This window comes from Lonchura striata, chromosome 3, assembly GCF_050655825.1.
Source record: "Lonchura striata isolate lonStrDom1 chromosome 3, ASM5065582v1, whole genome shotgun sequence".
Classification (NCBI taxonomy): Eukaryota; Metazoa; Chordata; class Aves; order Passeriformes; family Estrildidae; genus Lonchura; species Lonchura striata.
In genome coordinates, this window is record NC_140705.1 from 50304757 (window position 1) to 50318569 (window position 13813).

Consider the following 13813-nt stretch of genomic DNA (forward strand, 5'->3'; position numbering starts at 1 on the left):
CCCTTATGTGAAGAAGGATGACTCGGTGCAAATGCAATGGTGGTGGTTGGGGAGTACTGAGAAAGCTAATGGTTTTTTAATTCCTTTCTCAACATTAACCAAAAACCAGACTGTGTGACCTCTGGTTTTCTGAAGAGCCCCCCAGCTTCAGTACCAGAAGCAGGAAGGCAGGCAGTGACTCATAGCTCTTCCCTGAGGAAGTTATAGAGTGACCCCAATGAATCATGGTCCTGATCAAAGTATAGCAGCAGTAATCATAAATTCAATCCCCTGTTCTTCTAATATTAGCATTTATTCATAGAGGACATGTCCCTGCTTACATATATAATTTGTTGCATTATTAATGATTTCAAAATCCTTGTCATATATTTTTTCCTTTGCATTGTGGTGGGAAGTTAGGTTAGGGAGGTTGTGGCAGCAAACATTTCTGGTGTTTATCTTTTATTTTGAATTCAATTAGACTTTAATTTCTCTTATATTTTAATTTTTTAAAAAAAGCAAAACCCACAAACAAACAAACAAACATTTGGCTCCTGCTACTACTGAAGAAGAGGTGGTCATACACTTCTTGTCTCCAGCCTTGGAAAAGCCCAGGAACAAGATGGCCCTGGGTTCCAACCACAAAAGTACTTAAAGTAAATCTTTTGGCTCAAGTCACAGTCAGAAAGAAAAAGGAAGAAAAAGTATTTGCAATTGCAACAGCAATTATTTCACAAATCATGAGTATAAACAATTAAATCTTTCATGACTGTGAAATTGCATAGTATAAGATAGGAATTTCTTACTATTCCGGTACTCTTTAATGCATTCATTTTAATGTCTTTCTTGACAACAATTATCTATAAAACTCCATCACTTTCCATTCTTTGTAGCGTTCACATAATGTATAAACTTTTCCAACTGTTCATGGCTTAGAGTTTTGTTTAAAACGCTTAACAGAAGTTACACAGAGGTCCAATACACCAGAAAATGTACTCTGTTCTACATGCTTAAATATATAAAAACCACAATTATGCTTCCTAAGTGCCTAAACTTTTTCATCCAGAATTAGGTTGTTTTTCTATGTTACTTCCTACCATTCTTAAGTGGCAGGAAAATGAAAAAATATGTGAGTTGATCTGCCCGAAATAACCAAGAGATGGCAGCACTCCATTCAACCCAAACTTGTCATATAATCTATATGGCTGCAGTACAGCAGCCGGTGCAAGTGGGAAATGCGAGGGAAACGGAGCAGTCAGCCGTAGAGTAAGCTAGGACATGCATCATTTCATCAGTCACTCTCCCTGCTTGTCATGGTGAGGCTGAGAATCACTGCAGGCATGGAAAGCTCCTGACTAAATGGGGAGAAGGAGGAAGCTCATGACAATTGGTTTCTTCCTGGTGCCCTGTCCATTGATGACAGCAACATTCTCTGAGCTCCTGAGGCCGTCCCTTGCATTTGAAAGCGTAAGGAAAAATATTGTCATCAGGAGGAAATGTATTAAGGCGCATAGTGAACACATTCCAAATTGTATTAATAATTTTTTTTCTCTTTTAAAAGAACACTGAAATTTTTGCACATATTATAATGGGTTAAATTTCTTGCAGCATTCTTTCCTTCCTCTTTTAAATGCTGGAGTGAACTCCCTCTAGTTCTCCTCAGTCTTCATACACTACTCCCTGACAGTGCTAGCTACAAATTATGAGGAACTTTTTCTCAGTTTGCCAAGGTGAAAATGGCCATAGGTGAGAACTTACTTGATGTCAGGTGCTCTGGGTTCTTTGGGAAGAGAGTTACTGTTTGGAGAGCAGAGTGCTAAGGATTTTGAAATTAACCTTGAAGCAGCTGTGATTGATATAGTGGTACAATTTACATTTTTTTGGTCTCCAGAAACCTTCGGATATTTTTTAAGCTTCCTTACAAAAGGCCAGGCACTCTCTGATACTGATGATCACTGCTGGAGCTAAACTCAAATATTCTTCCTTGCATGAGAAACATAGATGCATTCACAAAAAGTAAACTTTATTTGCACTTAAATGGCTATGTTTCTCTTGCATGTTCAGTAGGTGGATTTCAGTCTGGATTTTGCTGTACATGTTAGGGCAATCGCTCCATTTGGTTTTATACTTTTTTCCCATAAATTCTTTCACTGACAAAGGTGGGAGGTTTTAAATTAGTGTGCAATAATTATTATGTTGCAAAATCTCAGCAGAGATAAAGCACCTGACATTTACACCAAGTCAGCTCTGTAAAATCGCTGCTAATGTTTGACTGAGTCAGGCTCCATGACAGCAAAATTACAAAGGTGTATTACCACTAGGGTGTTACAGTAGGAGCTTACACTCATATACAAAATCCATGGTTTGCTGATTAAATGTAAGCTTTTGAACACATCAAGAATTCCATGGATTAAGGTTCTCACATTTCCCACCATACCTAGCTGCTCTTTTAGAAGCACATTTTGTAGCTTTCTCTCTCTCAACCCACTCTTTCAACACAGGGGAAGTTTGTGTCATACTTTAACACAATCATTAATTACCTTAGTTAACATTGAGAATGCTAAAGAAGACACATGGCTTTTCAGATAAGGCTAAAGTAAATATTTAGGTTTACCTGTATTGAAATAGATGCAACTTCTGGGATATTGCAAATGAAATCTCTAATTTATGTATATTTAACATGAATGGAATAGCTGATGATTCTTTCCCATTATAGTAGCCTCTATCTCTTATAATCCATTAATTTTACCAAGAAAACATTCCTTTCATCCCACTTTTGAACAAAAACTTCATATCGGAGACCACTCTAGTGATCCTCTTTCCACTAAAAAGTCACTGTTTAAATCAAACAGGAAACAGCTGGCAGCACTCTGTGAGGAGCTACTCTGTCACACTGTGTGGCACCATCAGGATCTTTGATTGTCACAGGCTGTGGGGCTCTGCTGCGAGGTGTCATCTGCAAGGCACCCCCCAAAAAACAGTGTATCCTTAATGCCACGTCAGACAAGTGCCTGCTGGACCTGCCTCAGACTTTGCACATGCATAGGCTCAGAGAAGTCCAGGAATGATTTACAGCTTTACCACTCAGGATATAAGCCGAGGACAAGAAGAGTTTCTGTAAGAGGAAAATGTAGGCTCTCACATGCTGAGAGATGGGAAAAGGGAAAAGGAAATATTTTTGACAGGACAGAGGAGAAGATGCCTTCAGAGGAAAGAAGCTGAGCTTCAGAGTGTGCTTGGAGAGCACAAGTAAAGCCATGCTTTTTCAGGCTGCAGCACGCGTTCCCCCAGGGCAGCAGCACACGCCAGTAAGAGCTGTGCCTCCCCATACATTGTCTCTCCTAATAGTACTGCTGTATCTTTTATGGACTTCTCTGGAGTGACTGCTACCCTCACACACTCCTCCACAACTTTCTCTGTAGTCTCCACCTTCAACCTCTATTCTTTATAAACTTAACCTGCACATGATACAGCGACCTGAGGTGAAATGATATATGTGATGCTCACTATCTAAAGTCCTGCTTTATTTACTTTGGAGTATATGGGGGAAATAGAGGTATTTCAGGCAACCTGAAAAGTTCAAGAAAGCTCTTGATTAATATGCTGCTGGACAGGATAAAATTATATTGCCAATGAAAACACAATCAGGCCAAGTGCAAATGAATGCTTATAGTGGGCTGGGAGGGTCTGCATGGGCAAAGAAAGGCTTTTGAATTAACTCAGGGGATCAGGAAAAAATATAGGAATGACTGTAAGAAGAGCGACGGGAAAGAAGGAGTGTGTTGGCCCACGTGTCAATGAATCGGCTGTTGGCAGCACATAAATGTTAAGGAGCAGCTTGCAGTCTCTGACTATTTGTAGCCTGATTCCTAAACCAAAGAAGAAATCCAGAGCAGTACTGGATACCAGACTACACCTCTGAGCCATCAGAGCCTTTCACTTGCACTAAGGAAAATAGATTATTGATGCTGGCAGGAACATGTGCTCTAAAAACAGACAAGGAGATTGCAGCCTAATCCAAATCCAAACAGAAGCAAGTTGTCTAAAGCCAAATTCCTTTTACAGTCTTTTAATTTCACTACAAAATTGCTTTCCTTTAAGTTTTAAATTGTGTAGTATCCGAGCCAATCTAGCTAACCCTTGCTTACAAGAGAAGTCTGTCTGTGCAGGAGCGGACCCATTAAAAACTCAAAAGCCTAATGGCTTACAGGACTCAGGGTAAAATCTTGGCCCCACTGAAGGCAGTAGGAGGCTTGCCAAGGACTTCAGTGGGGCCAGTATTTTACCTCAGCTCTTTACAAGCAGCAGTGTTGCTCATTTAGAAGCACAAAAACACCACTGTGAATTTCCTGAGGTCCAATCACCAGCTTTTGCTGGTGATTCCATCGTCATCACGTGGCTTCACTTTCAAACCCAAAAGGAAGAGGCTGAAAAGTGAAGCCATATTCTCCCACCAAAAGCCCTTTCCTTTTGCATGATCTATGCATGATGTTCAATTGCAGGGAAAAGAGGAAGAAATCCATTACTTGTGTGTTTTTCTTTTCCCCCGTTCCTCTCATTCTGAAAAAACCTCCTTACCCTGGAGGGTAGCATAAAGAGACTTTGCTAGAAATGACAAGGCTCAGGGCTGCTGCTCCAGCTGGGGATACCTGGGACATGACGTGTCCGGAGAGCCGGGTGGGAGGCACCCCAGCCTGGGGCTGCTCGTGGGGCCCCCGCCCAGCAGATGCCCAGGCTCGGACACGGCCCCATGGCCGGACACTCCGCCAGGCCAGCGCAGTAATTGAAAACAGCGGGACTTGCGCCTGCAGTCTCCAGTGTGAGTGCTCGGGAGTGTGTGATCATGATCAATAATGCTCCATGGGAATCTTTTAAAGTCCTCCCAGCCACATCACTCCAGTAAAGGATTTGTCAGCTTTTCCATAAACCCCAGTTTTGAAAAGTTTATAGCGCAGCTTGTTTTCATTACCTTGAGGTGAAAGTTGCCATATAAAATTTCAGACCAGAAACCTTTTTTCCCTTGCTAATACAAAATAACATTTAAAACAAATTTTAGTCTCCAAATTTAGAGTCCTAGTAGGAACCATGTTATTCCCTGAGTGCTTTGAGTGTGCTGCTCAGAACTCCTGTGTGAAAATCTAGTGAAGTCAAGAATTAACAAACAAATGGCAAACTCTTCTGTTGGATTTTTAAACCACTGACTAATACGTCCAGAATTGCAGAGTTATTTTGCTCACCCCCAAGAAATGCTGTAAGTCTGTGTCAGGGACTTCTGTGGAAGAAGAACAGACAATGTGCCTTTTCTCTTCCCTTTCCAGCAGCTGGAATTATGGTTTTGCACCACTTTGTTTTTTTTTTTAAGGAGTAAAATTTCAGCTCATATAAAGTTGCTGTAGCTCCATTCACTACAGTCTACATTGCATCTTCTCTCTGCTAAACAGTTTCTATGCTGCAGCCTAGAAATGATTGAACTTCCACAGACAGGACTTTTCCTGTTACAGGCATGAGTCACATTCCAGCTACCTGTACTTACAGAACACAGTAGGATAAGAACCAAAGCTCAGCTGACATCAGATGCCTGTGCCTCACACAGACAGGCAGAGCATTTCTCATCACCTGAGCAGTAATAGCTGACCTCTTCATCGCCAACAGCTGCCCCCACTGCTGAACCAGGCCTTTGCCCCTCACAGTACATTGGCATCCCCTCACTGCTGCTTTCTGACCTTACCAGCAGGAAAACACTAAAGTTGCTGCCTCTCCTGGGAAGAAGAGAGTTGTAAGAACAGCTGTTTCCAGGCCTGCAAGCCTAGTGCTGCTGTTTTACAGCAATAGATGCCAGCAACCAAAGCAGCAGCTAACAAGCACCAAAGGAATTTTGTACCTGTGCATACCTTTGTGTATAGATACCTTTGTGTATCTATTGTTGGAAGGATTAAGGCTCCTTTAATTTCACAAAGTTAATTTCACACAATGTTCTTACAAAACAGAATACAGAATGTTGCAGTCTACTATCTTTGGGGACTGACCCAGGAGAACAAGAACTAATGTCATGTAGATGAGTTCATCCATAGAAACCAAATGGACTTATATTTGCTAGATGTCCAGTCCCTGAAAAGTCCATCCAAATGTCATATGACCATGTTACTACTGGTGGAATTAACATATTCTGGATATTTTCTTGATAAGAAAGCATATTTAACTTATTTTTTGGCATGGCCTATGCCTAGGCTAATTTCTTCTTAACAGTGGATTTTTTGCTGGTGAAAGAAAGCTTTGAAAAGTCAGAAGAGAAAATGATTTCTTTTTTCCCTAAGCAGTGCTTAGAAAAAAGTATCTATGTGGGTATTGAACTGATTAGTCATGGAGGTGTTTTTTGGATGAAAGTAAATAATACAAAATATCTGGGAATGGACAACAGATGGAAGGAGTCTTCAACAAAATTTAAAAGGTATTAATATTGTCATTACAACAGGAAGGTGAAAATGTATTGCCAAGTATGGAATACCAAGTATAAATACAGCACATTTGAGTCTTGTTTCTTAAGAAAATGAGGCGTATATGATTGTGTGATTGTGTACTTATAAATCACATGTCTTTATTCTTCTTCAATCCTTTTTTATTCTCTGGAGTGAATCAGGAGAATAATAGAGGTTTCAAGGTCAAAATATTTCAGTGAGGGTCCTAAAAGCTTGAAGCCCATCAGAAAAAATAAAATTAAAACTAAACCAAAACAAAAGCCAACACCCCAAAACTATTAGCACTTCCACTAAGTTATACTGTAAATGTTCATCTGCTTTTTAACACCAGAAAATCCACAGGTGGTAATAGACAGTCAGAGAACTCCAACAGCTGGAAAGGTTTTACTTAAAGCTGTTACCTTATTAGACATCTGAAAACCTGTTGCAAAGTAAAACACTCCTGGCTCTCACACTAGATGCATTGACAGTCAAAGGTGACAAGCATGTACTCTGACTCTAAAATTTCCGACAAGTTTTCAGTGTTATAGATCTTGTAGTCTTCACAGGATGCTGGCCAATAGACAGTATCAACAGAAAGCTAAGCCCAAGCTAACTGAAGGATATATAGAGCCTTATTGAAAGGATTTCCTTGGCATTAATTTCATGCTGTAGCCAATAGACCATATTTCGTTTTCATTTCTTTTAAATTGAGGCTATTTAGAGAGCTATAAATTCTTTGTACGAAGTAGATTTTCCTCATCTATTATCCTATTCAAAGGCTGTATTTCTTAAGGCTTTTCTTTAAGTAAATCTCATGGAGAGTAAGTCACCTGTTAAAATTATACAAGTCATTTGCAAATGCCTTTTCAAGCCCTGGGAGCCACAGGTAGAATGAGAATAGATTTTAAGCAACCTTCCAAAGGAGGCAAGAAGACAAGCTTCTGTTTGTTTCATATCTTTTCAATCTTTCCACAGGATAGCCCAGCAAAAGACAACAGTAAACAATTCCCAAATTTCTTCATTGTGGTAGAACATTTTCCAGTTGGCCCACTTTTCTGTTTCCAGCTAACAGCTTTATGCCCAAAGGTATGTTTGTACTACCATCAGTGTCCTGCGTGAGACAGAGTGGGCAGAAGATTGGGACATGTTTTAAATTGTTTTCTGCTGTAATGGGAAAGTCTGTGATGCTGCAGGATTCTCAGCCTACTTGAGGTGGAGGAAGGGCACAGTCCACACAGCCTCTTGCAGGGCCAGTGCCTTAGTACATGGCCAAGGCTTATCAGCCACCCTGATGCTCTGCCAGTGAGCAGAGAAGCAGCAATTGCTGAATGAAAGAGGAAGATCATGTAGTCCAAATGAACAGCAATTTAGACTCTTTATGTACGTAACCCCTGCCTTCTTTGTGCTGTCAAGAATAGCAAACAAGTGAGCAAATCCATCTGGTGTCCGTTCCATCCCCCTCAAACACAGATTCTTGGATTAATGTAGCCCTGTGCCAAGTACTTTGACTGGCATAGAAATTAGGATCTGTTTTCTTTGTTGATGAATAGCCAAAGCAATATTCCTGTCTTTGTGAGGCTGATGGAAATCCCTCTGAAAGCACTTGAAAATACCACAAGATTCCTGCCCAGCCTGAAAAATAGAAGGATAGGAGGAAGTAAAATTGTGTGTTAGGTTTATCTCCTTGCAGTTTTTTCAGTGAATTTTATGGATATTAATAGAAGGCATGCTGAGAAGAAGGAAACCACTCACTCTGCAGCATTCCTGCTGCTACTGCTTCTAATGAAACAATGAAGAAACCTTCATGGTGTTCATGATCTTGTGCCAAATCCCAAATATTAAATCACTGTATGTTGTTGGGCTTCCAGTCATGAAAACTTAAAACAAAACAAAACAACAAAAATGCCTTTACAGTTTTGTTGTTGTTTTTTTTTTTTCTGAATGGCAGTAGGCCTGGACATTCTTGTATCAGATCCACCATAAATATTTGATTGTCAAGCCACTCATATTCATAATTCATATTGTTAACAGACTAGTAGGCACACTTTGGCAGAGGACTCACCATGTACCAGCTATTTGGAAACACGAACACATTGGAAACTGCCTTTTTTGACCATCTAATGTTCTATCTTATCAAATTGTAAGCACAGGAGAGGACTTAGGGACAGACTGTTCTTGGCCCACAACAAACGAGTAAAAGCAGGGATTTTGTCCAATCAGTAAACAAAGTTCTTGTAAAGGAGTAAAAGGTCTTGGAATACCTGCCACCTTGCAAAGTGCACTCGGAGCTGACACTAAAACCACTGAGGACAGGAAGAGATGGGCTGCTCTATTTATCAGGAATTTTATTACACCCCATGCAGAAAAAGGTGTAGGAGAGGACAAAGGCAGCAGCAGCATCTGTCCTCTGCTGAATTGATGTACTGTGAACTGCTAGGTACAATCCATATGAGTGAATATGGTGACAGGAGCAGGGACTAAGCACAGCATGCATCTGCCAGTGCTGACATTGAAGAAACAGAGACAGATCAAAAGGAAACAAAGCCTTATCTATATTTCAAAGTCAACATTGGTGCAGTGCCAAAACTGAGGAGAACAGCTGAGAGCAGCTGGAGACCTTCATTTCTCTTGACCACACTTGGACTTCTCCTTCAGAGTGCCTTACTATGATCTGAATCCTTTCCTGGAGCAGAGTGAGAGCAGAAGTGGACAGGAGAGGTGTTGAAGAATGAGTTGTGCATTGCAGGAAGAGGTCAAATTTTAAAAAAGAGTGTGGATGAAGGAGGAGAAGAATGAAAAATTACCTTCCTTATGAGTGTCTGTGATTTTATCTTTCTGTGACCAAAAAGAGGAAGCCAAATTCAGAACAAAAAGTGTTTTTTCACTCCACAGAGAACCAATAAGGTTTTAGCCTGGTCCTTCCACAAGGTATTTTATATGCCAGCTGTGAAATATCACAAACACTTGACAAATGTTTAACAATCCAGCCTTGGTATGTTTATCCCTTTCAAACAATACCTTGTTGGGGGCCTAGTTCTGAGAAGCAACTGTGCAAAGAATGTGGATAGGAGGAAAAGCAGCTTGTCAGAAAAGAGAAATACAGAGTTGACAGAAGCTGCAAAATTTTTGTGAACTCTATTCTTCTGCCAACATACAAATGTCACTGCCTGGCAGGTGGAATCATCAGCAGAGAGTGCTCCCTAAGCATTGCTTAAATGAGCAAATGCTTCATTTTCCAAACCCAGTTGTGATAGCAAACTGCTGGGGAAGTTAATTGGTGAGTCTGGATACATCTAAAGCATGAAGAGCCTGCAATCACCTCTCAGCATCCATTTCTTTGCAAATGGCTGTGTTGAGCAGGAAAGACGACCTACCACAGCTCCATGTCACAGCCAGCGTCTTTGCAAGGAAATACTTTGATGCTTGCTTTTTCTTAGTGGCCGGTTGTCCTGCATAAGGCATACTTAGAGATTTATTTGGTCTCCGTTGTGCAATGAAAGAGGTATCAGAATTTCTTTCTCCAGGCAATGAACCACTAGAGACTCCCTTGTTACCTTTAACTCAGAAATCGTCATTCAGAAATTTACAGGCTGACCTATAGCTCTCCAGAGAAACTCTGCATTACTTTTCTTTGCCTTTCTCTCGTATGCCTGCCTTTTCCTCTGTTGCCTTTCCCCCCATCACAACTTCCTTTTTATCCTGATGACCTCAGCTCTGTTTATGCAGTGAAAAGAGTGAATGTATTAAAACAGTTTTGGATGACTTAAGTCCTTTTGAACATTTTCCACACACATCAGGTATTCCCCCACCAGCACATCGCTGCCTTTGTTTGAGCTAGGTCACAGTCTAGTCTTTGAGGAACAAAGGCATAACATTCGTAGGGACTTGTATTCAAGGTAAGAATTCATTACCCAGCTGTTGTGTGTGAACCTTGGCAGCCATCTAAGGGAAATAGAATCAGAAAGGTAAAAGTGAGAAAACACATGGATTGAGATAAAGCCATTTTAATGTATTAAAAAAAATTAAAAATTAAAAACAAGGAATGAAAAAGCAACAATTCACCACCTCACTCAAATGGCATTAATAAACACTCTCCCAGTTTTGTTCCTGAGCAAGGTGTTACATGGTAGAGAATATTCCTTTGGAGTCAGCTGTCTGTCTGTCTCTTCCTAATCTCTTGCCCACCTCTAGCCTACTCTTCTATTGGCAGGAGAAACAGAGAAGACCTTGGCACTGTGCAAGCACTGTTCAGTAACAACAGAAAATATATGATAAAAATGTTCGAGTCACAAATCAAAAGCGTAGCACCATACAGACTGCTGTGAAGAAAATTAACTCTCAGCTCATATGGTGACAATAGTTTGGTTACCCTAAGTAATGCACAATCGCCTTGCTTCAAGAGGACTTACACCATCCAAAGATGATCCAGAAATCTTGTCACTTCCAATTACATCTGTTGCTCTAAAACAGAGTAGGACCTTTTCTGCACATCTTAAATTCTCTCTTATATACTTAGGCCATAAAAAGAGCTTAAGAATCACTTTTCCTTTAGCTGTCATCCATGAGCTGACAGACCAGACTAGGTCCTGCTGCCATGCAAGCTCTGCACAGCCTCATCTGGATGTATTTTGGCTGAATGAAATTCCCTGTCTTATCATGTTCACAATATTCTCCTAACTCTTTCCTAGCTGGGAGATCTAAGAATATAAAGGAAATGGCAACCAGGGACATTGGGCATTATGCTTAGAAGGCTAGGGTTAGGAAGAAGCCAGAAACCTCTTCTGGAGCAAGGACTAGAGGCTTCAGTCCAGTGAGGCTCCTGTCCAGAGAGGCCCTGCATCTGGGAGAGTAGAGGTTGGGGCTGCTTATGCCCAGCTCGTCAGCTGCAGAGGTCTGGTCGGAAATTGGGAAAGAAAGATGTTCACAGCCTGGGAGCAGGAAAATTATATGGTCTCATTTATGGGAGCCTTGCTAAACTCTTTCCTGACAAGGGAGATTGCATACTTGGAAGACAGATACAAGCAGTGCTACAGCATCCAAACGGCCAGCCTTGGGAGAGAGAGAGGTCTGAGAAAGACAAAAAGGGAGAAATCCTGTAGGTATCTAAGCTAGGGAAAGTTGTATGCCCATAGTGAACTGCTGAGCCAAAGTGGCTCAGTGCTGAGCCAAAAGGCTCTTCAACAGTAACAGTGGAGAATAAGTGGTGGTACCTGTGCTGCTTCTGCTGGGTGCTGTCACTGGCACAGCAGTGCTGGCAGGAGCACCAGCACCAGCAGTGGTGGAGGTTTGCTCTGTAACAGACAGCTCCCTGCCTTCCCTGCCTTTGTGAACCCTGAGCTATGCCGTGGCTGGGGGGGGAAGCTGTAATCCTTGTTCTCATGTCATGCAATCTCAGCCAATCTCCCAAGAGGAAAAGCTGCCCAGTTTAGGATGTCGATCTACTGGTAGTATCTGTTTATGAGTAAAATAACCCATCTTGCTTGAGAACAGAAAGTTGGAATGGAAGAGTAAGAAAGGGTAAACTAAAAAGTAAAGTGCTATATAAAATTTTGTGTTAGTAATGCCAAATGACTCATGGAAAACTTAATAATCACCTCACTTCAGTTTCAAAACAATGTGAAAATGTTTTTAGTCCCACGTCTTCACTTGCTTCCTTCCCCCACCCCTTTACAGAGACCCTGTCTGGTGGCAGGGTACAATTTTTCTGTGCCAGAGCTCAGGGCCAGAAGGTCTCAGCCAACACCAATTTGAATTTAATACAACACGCCCCACTGAGAAACTCTTCAGACAGATCAGTTTTTTTCTTTTTGTATTAGACTACAGGTAAATCTGGAGATTGGATTAACTTTTTTTTTAATCCAATTTTTTTGAGTATAGACATTCACTGCAAGCAGCCAAAATTCACAGAAATGCAGTCATGAGTTTCATACCCATCATTACATACTTGTATCACATCCAGTACATAGAGGGATTGGTCCTGAGGGGTTTGTCCAAGTTACCATACTACAGAGAAGCATCAAAAAAGCCAAATCTTTCAGCTGACCAATTTCATTGGAGTCATTTTGGATTTATACAGTCAGTCAAGATCAGCAGATACTTAAGCTCTGTTTTATCTGGAAAGAGACTAACTCTTAGCTGGACTTCATAAACTAGCCTTCATCCAGGACCCAGCATCATATTCAAATGAATCAGTTGAGAGAGAACAGCAGAGGAGAGGAAAGTAAATGTTACAAAGATCTTGAAATCCCCTGCATCACCCTGCAATTTCTTTGCAATCTCACATGCGCACATACCAGATGGTGCATTTAAACTCAAATATTAACTTTCTTGATGATATTTCATTTGAAACTCTGTGTTCATTTAATTCAAAAATAAAAACTTAAAAATCATTTCAGAAGAAAAATATTTCTTTCTCATGTAAAAGAATGATTTTGAGAAATCTGACTTCAATAATTTGTTGGCGCAAAAGCCATATATAAGCAAAAACTGGGGTTTGGATGAGCCAAAATGAAACTTGGTTCTGATCGCTTTGTGCTGTAAGGTTATGATTTCTCTAAACAGCCAAAGTAGAATTCATGGTTCTACACCACAGAAGGGGAGGAAGCCCTGCTTCCCTGGTATCAATCGACTCTGTTCATCCCCATTTTCTCAGATCCCCTCTACCCAGCTGCCAGCTTTAGCACTTCTCTGCCTGACGAGGAAGATCATTCACTTCACCAAAAAAAAAAAAAAAAAAAAAAAAAAAAGGGTAAAAAAGCAGTGCCCCCCCCCCCTTCCCAAATTAAAACAAGATTTTTTTTTTTTTTGCAAGGATTAAGCTAGCTCGTCTCCTGGTCAGAGAGATGCCAGCACTGTCTGCAGGGTTGGCTGAATGGTGGCTAAGGAAAGAAAGGCTCAGGCAGGGAAGTGCAGAGAGCAAGACTTCCCCCTTTCGGCAGCTGCAAGCTGTTAGTTCAGCTCACAGTGGTAACTTTAATCCAAACCCTAAGTGAACTGAAAAAGCTCATTAACTGGTTTTCATGCAGTTTTCTCTTTCCCTATCAGGTGAAACTTTGTGTTTTATTTTTTCATCTGTAGCAAGGGAATTGAAATTATCAGATTAGGAAAATTATTGATTGACTCTTAAAATATAATTTGGTACTCACATTTTATATTTCATATTTCTTTATGCCTCTGAAAAGGAATCAACAACAGTAGTGCTAGCTGTATGTAATTTGTATTCCTAAGAAAAAACTAATGTGCAAGTTCAGCTAAGTACATATTTAAAACATTTTGTAAAGAATTCCTTATAAAAATCAAAGGGATATTTATATTTTGTCCCTTCTGTAAAGACAAATTCACATCTATAGCTAGACATACATGTACAAAGACAGGGT

At 40.6% G+C, this 13813-nt stretch overlaps 1 long non-coding RNA gene across 1 annotated transcript in view; it reads right to left on the reverse strand.

Moving 5' to 3' along the window:
• The window catches only part of LOC110479666 (uncharacterized), a 181990-nt gene that overhangs the window by 149372 nt on the left and 18805 nt on the right, over positions 1-13813 (reverse strand). The gene's annotated exons all lie outside the window — the stretch shown is intronic.